The 10319-nt window shown below is 33.6% G+C and overlaps 1 long non-coding RNA gene across 2 annotated transcripts; it reads left to right on the forward strand.

Moving 5' to 3' along the window:
- The first annotated feature begins 284 nt into the window (after positions 1-284).
- Positions 285-2871, forward strand: LOC137039650 (uncharacterized). Of its 2 annotated transcripts, XR_010897739.1 has the most exons (5): positions 285-350; positions 819-886; positions 1048-1132; positions 1288-1364; positions 1630-2871. It is a non-coding gene; the product is annotated as an uncharacterized lncRNA (long non-coding RNA). The 2 variants fall into 2 exon arrangements; XR_010897738.1 differs by having other exon boundaries at positions 289-350; positions 819-1132.
- Positions 2872-10319: the final 7448 nt, after the last annotated feature.

The raw sequence follows: 10319 nt of genomic DNA on the forward strand, positions 1-10319 counted from the left end.
TTAATTTTAATCAGACTCTAAACATGATTGACTTTTAGTTAGGTGAATGAGTCAAGTTCTCTGAAATACAGTCCAACTACACAGTGTGTTAGAACAACCTGAACAGAAATGGATAATTAATAAGTGATTTATAATCAACATTTAATGCACGAAATATCTTATTTTATATTTATACTTAATATTTCAATGCGCATGCGCCAAAAATACTACGTCATGATTTTGAAAAATGCGCGGTCCGCCATGTTTGCGTCATCGCGATGCGTAAGGAAAATGAAGCTGAAGGACAACAGAGGAGCGAACCGTTTGGATCATTACAGATGAGACGTTATATGCTACAAATAACGAGTCAAGTAAGTATATCTTGATATAAGCTCTCTTGATTTTACATTTTCACCGTAACATGGTAGCTCTCTATTACGGTGTAGTAGTTATTTAGTTTAATCGCAGATAGGATAGACGCACTATGGACTCGGGAGGTGAATTAACATTAATCATGTTTCCTATGTATCTAAGATTGTATTATTCATATTCATGTAACTAAGATTACATTATAATAATTTCTTAAATTGGAATGTGATCGCCGGTGTGGGCATGTTCAATGAATCTGTCTGCTGTATACAATATTTTAATCAAACTCCTACTTTTTAAATGGACAGAAGACATTTAACGTTATATACATTTATTCCATATATTAACTTATAACAACCAGTAATGAAATAATGATTTTAATATGTTCTTTTCTTTTTGCATTTGGAGAGTAAGATGTTAAAGTGTTTTTAATATTTTGTGCTTATCTTATTTTATTTTTTATTTTGTAGGATCAATACAGATGTGTTATTGGAGATCCAGTGCAAGCTGTGTGGAATCACAGAGCCATCTTGATGAGGTCAAGTTAATGTTAATTATGAATTTATGCCCAGCCATGACACAAGCTAAAACATTGCTATCAAGTCTTTAGCTTTCAAATGCTTTGCATCTTGTCCATTTGTAAGTAATACATTCCCACTTGTGCATTTCCAGATCCCCTAATCATTATATATTTTACAGGCCACACACCCAAAGGAATGGAGCCGCAGCATTGCTGTGCCAGGCGTGGTAAATACAAGAACATCCTTCATGGAGATGGTGCGAGGTAAGATGACACTTGCAAGGCAAGATGAGGAAAAATGCAAGAATACTTTTCTCAATTTACATTGGTCTTGGGTTATTTATCTATATTTAAGTTATGTTTAATTCCCTGTAAAGTAGGAATAAAAACCATTATTAAAATGTTCTCTATTTTTAAAGTCCAGTGTCAGTGAAGATGATGTGCTCAGTGGGATACGTGAAGGAACCTCTCCAATCATTCTACCCTGACGACTGAGGTAATTCATCACATAGGGGATGCAGTTGTGGTCAAAAGCTTACACACACCGTGCAGAATAAACTGCTTCATCAGGGCAGTACTAGATAAAAAAGAGACAACATGCTCATTTTTATGATTTCTTTTTTTTTCTTCTTTTTTTCATACAGATACTGCTGTGTGAATATAAACTGTACATCTATCGTTTTAATTTAATTGAGCCAATAATGGATAGATCTGTTTTATAAACACGTTTTTTCTTTGCGTTTTCTTTTTCTTTCCTCAAGGTATATATTTTTTTGCTTTCCTGCCTCTTTGGAACATGTCCATTCACATCTACTGTGGAGAGATGGTGCGCCAGTTTCCTACTGATGGAGAGCTTCTGGGACATTGACATTAACAGCACTTTCCAAACAACTTGAAAAGTGTTGGTGACAAACAATTTTGTGTGCCTTTGGAGTTCTTCAGTTTTTTTTTTCTTTCTTTTTTTTTTCACTGTAATGCTGGAATAAGATTTTAGAATAAACCTTTTGGTCCTAATTTTGGTGCTAGTAAAGGTTTAAGAGCTTTTAAGTTCAGTAACACTTTACAATAAGATCGAATTTGTTAACGTTATTTAATGTATTGACCAACATGATCTAACAGTGATTTCTTTTTATTTATTTCTTTTATTTAATTTTTTACAGTGTTTATTAATAGTTGTTGACCTTGCTTAATAAATTATAGTTCAAAGCTAGTTAATTAAATTTATAGTCATTGTTCATGCAAGTTAACAATGCATTAAATAATTAACATATACACCTTTTGATTTTAAGATTGCATTAATAATAGAGGTGTAACAGTACACAAAGCTGACAGTTCGGGGAGGAACACTAAATATAAAAATGCTTTTTTTTTTTTTATTGGTTTACTGAACACATTGTAATTGTCCTAAACTAAAGGTTTCTTAAAGAATTAAAAATATAATATAAAAAATATCTCTACTAATTATTATTATTATTACCTTTATTTAACCAGGAGAAAAACTCACTGAGATTAAAATGTCCTGTCCTGGCCAAGATAGCCAGCTGTGTTTGCATGTACAGTTATACATAAAAAGTCACATAAAAAACATAAAACATACAACCAGTCAAAAACAATTACACACCATTAATTTACTCTCAAAATGATGTAGTAAAATTTTAAAATGACTAAATGTCACCAGATCTTTTAGCTTCAACTCAGTCTGGAGCGAATTCCAATCTGAGGCTGCGACATATTTGAAGGATGTTTCACCAAGCTTAACTCTAACAAAGGGCACACAAAGATTATAATTTGATTCAGAATGTAATATATAATTGCCTTGTTGTTTCTGTTTAATCAAACGACAAAGAATGCTGTATAGTGTAGACTATATAGGGAGGCCTTACTTGCACTCCCATTGTATGCAAACGTGTAAACTTCTCATAAGACCGTTTTTGCATTAACTTATAAATCTAAGTATAGGTTAGATTTTTTTCAGGTTTTCAGGTTAAGTAGAATATGATGAATATATAGGCTAATATAATGCATACATTTAGTGAAAGAGTTCATCTCTCTCGTGTTTTATCGACATCTTTCTGCTGTTGAAACACTGAGCGATTACACGATGTGATACATTTTAGTAAGTTGTAATGTATCCTTAACATACCTTCTGATGTTAATTCATGTTTATTCTATGACTATGACAAGGTGATCACATTCACTCGTGCCGCGTTGCTGCTTGAACTGATGTGTCTTTACAGTGATCTGTCATGTCACATTAAAGAGCATCAAAATGGCATCACTTGAATTTAATGATAAAATTGACAAAATACATATGTTCTTGTGTTTGTGTAAATAGTTTTTTGGGTTTTTCTTGGGCATCAAAAAAAAGTTTTTTTTGTATATTTGTTTTACAGATTGTTTTGTCAATAAATGTAGAGGATTTAAATTTGGATGTGTTTATTATACGAGATTGAAGTTGTATTATTTGAAAAATGTAATTATGAATGTATTTCATTATATTAGAGTGTATATGTAAATTACGTTAAGGTATATTTTAGTTCATATTAATTGCTTGTTTTTAAGACAGTAGAATGGATGTCAGTACATTGAGCAGTGCACTTTAATTACAATTTTAATACACTAGAAGTGATTATGAAAGTACATATAAAGTTGTATTTAAGTACCACTTAAGTTGTTCCAAAAAATCACTCTTAATTGCAACTTATTGTATTTTATTTCAACTTAATATGTGATAAATTTGAAATCAATTACATATAATGTGTGTTAAGTACACCGAAAATATTGCATTTAATTGCACAATTAAGTGTATTTAGTATAAGTATATTATCTGTGTAATAAGTACACTTTATAAAAGTACACTAAAGTGCACTTTTTTTTCACAAGGGTAACTCTTCTGCTTCTAATGTTTATTGAGCGGCTGAAGCAGAGCTCTGCACACACGTCCTGACACCTGCTGTCACGTACATCAACACACATTAAGAAATACAGCTCAGGCGCTGTCCTCCTTAAAGTACTGCTACTAATAATCGTACCGTTTGTAATAGCAGGTATCGCAATACTTTTCTAATACCGGTATATTGTGCAACACTAGATTACATTTACTGTATGTATTGGTATAAATTCCAGAGGTATAAACTGGTATACATTTCTTTACTGTCCCTGCTGAAAAAAACAATAGAAACATTACAAAAATCGTACTGGTTTCCACTAAAAAACCATTACAAACCATCAGCTTTTAACCATTAAAAAAGGTTTCCATCACGTAGTGTGTTTTGGGCATATTCCATTAGGATTTAATGGTTTGTATAGGTTTCCATTACAAATTTGTGTTGGTCTTTATTTGCACATTTAATGGTTTCCATTGCAGTTTGTACTGGTTCTGATTTGCATGTTTGACTGGTAGCTGTTTAAATAATTTAAATTATTACTAAAATTATACACTGGTTTTGCCCTTGTTGCTTAAAAAAACTAAAATATATAATTTTAATTGATATAAACTGCACACAAACTTTTCAATAGCTAACAGCTAAGGTTGTGTTTTTCAAAGAATGAAGAACATGCACCTGAAATCAAAATTATACATAGGATTGAGACCAACTTTTTTACTCAACCCAGCTGGAAATAAACATCTGACACAAAAAATGAACATGACGTTTTTATTTATTTATGTACATGAAATTCTCGTTCACTGAGGCTGATTTAGACCTGCAAAAAGAAGGAGAATGCATTAGGACAATGGACCTCTTTAACCACATCATCAGTACATGAGATTATCCATACATTATATATTTATATATGGGAATCTCAAAGAAGTTGTAAGAACTTAATGATTGGTCTGTCAGAACCCCTCCCTCAGGGGTACACATGCTTCTTTTAATTTATTTTTTATTTTATAGGCTAACAAGGAACTTTTGGTGTTAACAAAATAATAAAACTATATTGTTATGCTTTATAAAAATAAATAACCAGCTGAATAAATCAAATTTTACTCAGCAGAGAGAGTGGGCCTCTCATGCCTGTTTCACACAACATGTATTCATTGTTTTTTATTTAAAATCCAAATAGATATGTTTAAATGCACTACATTTAGACAATGTTTTATTCAATTCATTACTTTATATTTATATAGCCTAGTACCTACTTTAGAAACATAGGCTAGACTATGTTAAAATAACAACATTATAAATTAAAACTTACAATAGACAAAAACAGCCGACTCTCGTCTTTTCTTTCGTTTTTAAAATATTTTCACAAAGAAATCCTGCAGGTTATAAAGAACTTTGTTTTTCCACCCCAAAAAAAGTATGAGTGCTCTCAAATATATCATCCATCATTATTGACTGAAACAGAGTAGACTTTACATTATATGCACCTGTGGTGGAATTACTAGATAGATTTTTCGCATTGATACATGTTTGTTTTAATGTGGCTAATGCACTGTCACTTTAATTCAGCGCGTCCAGCACAGCAAAAAATAGATGATCGCCGCACTGCTGTATAAGCTTCATCTGCTTCTCCGCTAGCCATTGATGACTGATTAACAAGCCCTGTTCACGTGAACACATCACTGCTGTGTGTAGTTTCACTGAAACTCAGCATTGAGTTTAAAGAAACGGAATTACTTGAGAAACAATCGGCAGAAAAACTGTCTTTTACTTTGCGATCGCTAAACAATTAAGATTAAAGGGGTAATGGGACTGAATGCCTTGTACAATAAAAAATATTGTTGCTAGATTTGACAGTTTTACCTTTGATAGCTGACACCTTTTCAGGAGTCAGAGGTGGTTTTGCCTCAGCAGTTTTTTTAGCGTTGCATTTCATGCCGGTCACGCTCCTCTGTTTGAGGACTGTGGTACCCCATATAACGACAGCCAGGCTCTAACAGAATTTTGAGTCAACCTCAACTCTTCTCACAATGTCCCATTTTTCTGTTGGTATCATGACTCCATGTCCTAAATCCTGAAAACAAAAACAAATTACTATGCAGAATAAGACAATTCGGTAACCCTTTATAATAACTTTATAAATACCACTTTATAAATAGCTATGAATCATTAGTTAAGCATTAGTGAATACTCAATTTATCACGTTATTATAAAGTGTTACCAACAATTCTAGCTCAATATTTAGAGTTTGTTGTTTTGCAATCTAGAAAATACCTTGAAATCCCTGTGACTAAAAGCAGTTAGCTCCTCTGCTGGTTCTTCTGGACCATGAGCTTGCTGCTGGAGTGGTATGTGGTCTGCAGAAGAGGTCTGTGGTTCCTTTTGTGTTACTGTAATATCAGATAAAGTAATACTTTTATTTTTGTTGCCAAAAAAGGGGGGACAAAAATCACAGCATTAAAGTCATGCATTTAAAATGAATAGCCAAAACAGTTTGAAAATGCTCACTTTTGGGTATTATGGCTGTTTGCTCATCTGAGGGGTTTTCTAGACCATGAAATGGCTGCTGTGAGAGGGGAGTTTGGACTGTAGAAGAGGTCTCTTTTTGTGTTCCTGTAATATGATATTAAGCAACACTTTTATTAGCTTTTTTCACTGTCAAAAAACAAACAACATGCACACTACAAGTTGCAATTAAGTGTCCAATTGTTTCTAAGAACCATCTATGTTAAATGAATGGCTAAACAGTTTAAAAATGCTCACTGTTTTTGTTTAGGAAGAGCTCCTCTTGGAGATAGACGTTTAACTTCCTTAGTTGCTGCAGCTCCGCCTTCATGTCCCTTTTCTCTTCTTTTAAACATTTAATTTTATTCTCATTTTCTTCATTGGCTTTCTCCTCCTCTCGCATCCTTTTTTTGATGTTGTAATATTTTTCTTGCAGTTCTTTGTGAACAGTCATGGGGACATGTTCCATGTGTGTTGAAAAGCTGCTCTGGACAACCTTTTTCTTTTCTTTGAGGATTTGCATTAAATTCTTTTTGTGTGTGTTTTGGACTGCTTTTTTTGTTGTTCTGTCATTTGTCTTGTCACACTTTAAAAAACAGAAAATAATTAACTCAATGTCGAGTTCTCACAAAGTCAAATAATCATATTATATACTGATTGTGACATTAAAACAAACTTTTCACTGAAGAAAGAAAGACATATCTTGGATGACATGGGGGTGAGTAAATATCAGGAAATATTAATTCTGAAGTTAACTAATCTTTTAACATTGTAAAAATAGACCTAAGCAAAGAGCTAAACTAGTAGAAATAACACCGCTAGGGCTGGGCGATATGACGAAATATATCGTCTGGACGATAGAAAATGTCTATCGTTTTATATAAGGCTCTATCGCTTACGCCACGATAAGGCGTTTATGGCAGAATTTTACGTCAAGATGCACCTCACGCCACGGCATGCAATACATAAACGCGCTCCCTCTGTCTCTCTCTCGCTCTCTCACTCACACACACACGCGCTGCCGCCTCCCTTCCACTCACGTCACTTTTTTAAAATCCCCCACAGCACGAAACACGAGTCCCGCAAACGCGCCGCAGAGGAGCTTGTTTGTAATCAGAGGACAAATGGCTCCTTAGTTTCGAAATGGTTTGGGTACAAGGTGATCGCGTTGAAAATAAAGGCGTTTGTCCAGCGTTAGAAGCTCATTTGAATCATTGCCGCGGCTCATTTAAGAAAATTACAGCTCCGAAGAGACGCCGCTTTAGTTTGAGGTAACGTTACTGCTAACAATAATAAAGAAAGACAAACAACACCTTATGTGTTACCACTGAAATGAAGATGTAATATATTTCCAAATGTAAGCCCATCTTATGCGGAATGCACGCTTCATACTGTCGTCTGCCCTGGCTCTAACCTCGAGTGTTTACTTTTTGCAAACTTTGTGAGCGCGCAAACCCAAACGCTGTGACCTCGCGCCAAATGTTTTTATTGGTTTATTAAGTACAAACAGGCGAGTTATGAAAAATTGAGTGCGAGGGATATGTTCAATCACACAAAAAGATTTTGGAATGAGACGGCCAACTGTAGTAGCGTTTAGTCCACTGTCTATAATAGCCTAATTTAGAGATCACTTTGTTATTTATTTTAACCGACAACTTTGATCAGTTAACGTTGATACGGTCAGCCATGGGTCAAACGGTCATCGGTTAACATCCCTAGGCAGGTGTTAACTTTAACAACAGTCTTGCTTTAAAAAAGGTTCTAAATAAAATAAAAATGTAGTCCATACTACCTTTATTTGTTTTGTATATCATTTCAAACTGCATTTCCACATTGCAATTTTGTATAGACTATTCATAAACTGAATTAATAGAAAGGTTGCTATATCGTTATGTGTATCGTTATCGGGATATCAAATGAGCTATATCGGGATATGAAATTTTGGCCATATCGCCCAGCCCTAAACACCGCTGAATAACTGGTCAGCACTATCAGTAAAGATATGCATCAAATAACTTACAGATGGATTCATGGAGCTTTTAGAGGACAAACAGTCTTCCTCATCACTGTTGAGTGGGGGTATTGAGATTCTCTCACGCTTTAATTCCTCTTCAGATTCTAATGAATAGGAGAAGAAAAAAACTAAATACAACAAACAACAAACCAACAATAAAATCTCACAGAAAAAATAACTACAGTTCTTTGTCAGACAGTTACCAAGTTAGATGTTATTGGTTGTTATCAGAATCTTTTGTAGCAGGGACTACTTCAGTGATTTTAGCATTTGGCTTTGTATCAGTAGAAACTCGGGAGTATATTCGAATGATCGTGCTTCTCCCCCTCTCACGGCTTGGGCAGCTGTGGGCATTTAAAACGGAGCGGTGCGGAGCAAAGTGAGTGTTTCAACTTTTCAAATCAATTCCTATGAAAGTTAAGCTTCCAAAGGCATGAACTGAAAATGCGCCAGACTGAACACGCGCTGTGAATGTATACATGTCTTTTCTCAGTCTAGAAGATAGCAAATTCAAAAAATTATTTCACATTTCTACTACATTAATGACCCAATTTAAATACAAAGCTAACGTAGGCAAACATGCTAACACACAAAACAAATGACAATTAATAAAAACATATTTAACATAGGTTAATTTGCTTTAAAAATATAGAATATCTTTGTAAATAATTACCTTTAAAGTCAAGCTTGATCTCTGTTTCACTAGAATGGAAATAACAAAATTACAATTGCAACATGTCAAAAAAGTCAAATAAAACAAAGATACAAAATATTTTAATAAATATACATTTAATTATGTTTATCTAACAGTACTACGTTATTGGAGTAATACATAAACTGAAATTGAATAATCGAACACAACTAGACCTAAATCAATGTATGCATTAACTATAGTTTAGGTTATAAACTGTGATTGTATGTCTTTTGTTGTTCATAACATTGTGATAGAGAGCAGCAGGTTTTCGTCAGACTTTCAGGGCACGAGTTTCACGGAGCCTTCCGTTCCCAGACAGCAAAAATCATCTGGCCCGGATTTGGCCCAGACCATTCATAATTCTGGGCCAGATCCGCGTATCAGACCTGGGCAGGTGTCTTTTGTACAAAACACTTTTATCTAAAGTAAAATACTATTGTTAATCTAATGTTAGCGCATTCAAAATAAAATTGGATTTAAGCATATTCAAACGAATCAATACATAAATGCAACAACAGTCCTATGAGCATCTTTTCTTTAATTTTGATCTGGCACAAGGACTCAAACCAAAGTTCATATAAAGATTAAACAGTGCTACACAAATAGTTAAACCATCTCTGAACTTTTATCAATATATATTTAAAATACATTTGAATGGTTACTCGAATTGGAAAAAAAAATGTCTTGAGTAGAAGATGCAGTGAAAAGTAAAAAAAAAAAAAAAAAAAAAGAGGTAATGAACCGCAAACAACAAGAATCAAACAAGTTAGGAAATAGCCTACATGGAGCTACACGGCACTTCACACATTTTCACAGTTTAGCGCAGACAGGAAGAAGGAGGAGGACAGATTCAATTCAAATGTAGTTTAATGAATGATATCTCAGGTCAGTGCATAAACAGCCACATTAAACACAACCTTTTGCAGTGCTGCAGTTCAGGACCTCAGTTCTACGACCCAGGTGGTTTAGTTAGTAGCCTACATAGTATCAAGATATTTCATCTCAGGAGTATATTTTATGTGATTTTTTAAATTCAAAATGCATCAGAGGTTAATTACAAAGTGTGTAATACCTGCTTTGATGCACAATTTAAAATTTAAACAAATTAATGTACACAAAATATAAATGAAAAATGTATATCAATCTTTAAAAAAAAGTTGAGTACCTTAAAAATCTTAATTTCTTGAATTATACTCTGTATTGATGAGCCTCCTTAAGTTTAACTAATTAGTTCATTATCAGGTAAAATAAAGATGGAATCAGTATGCAGTCACTAAATTACAGTCAGATATTTTAAAGGTTGTATAGAGGCAAGACAAGACTCAAGAATGATTGAAGAATATATATTTATGT

The sequence above is a fragment of the Pseudorasbora parva genome, chromosome 14, assembly GCF_024679245.1.
Source record: "Pseudorasbora parva isolate DD20220531a chromosome 14, ASM2467924v1, whole genome shotgun sequence".
NCBI lineage: Eukaryota > Metazoa > Chordata > Actinopteri > Cypriniformes > Gobionidae > Pseudorasbora > Pseudorasbora parva.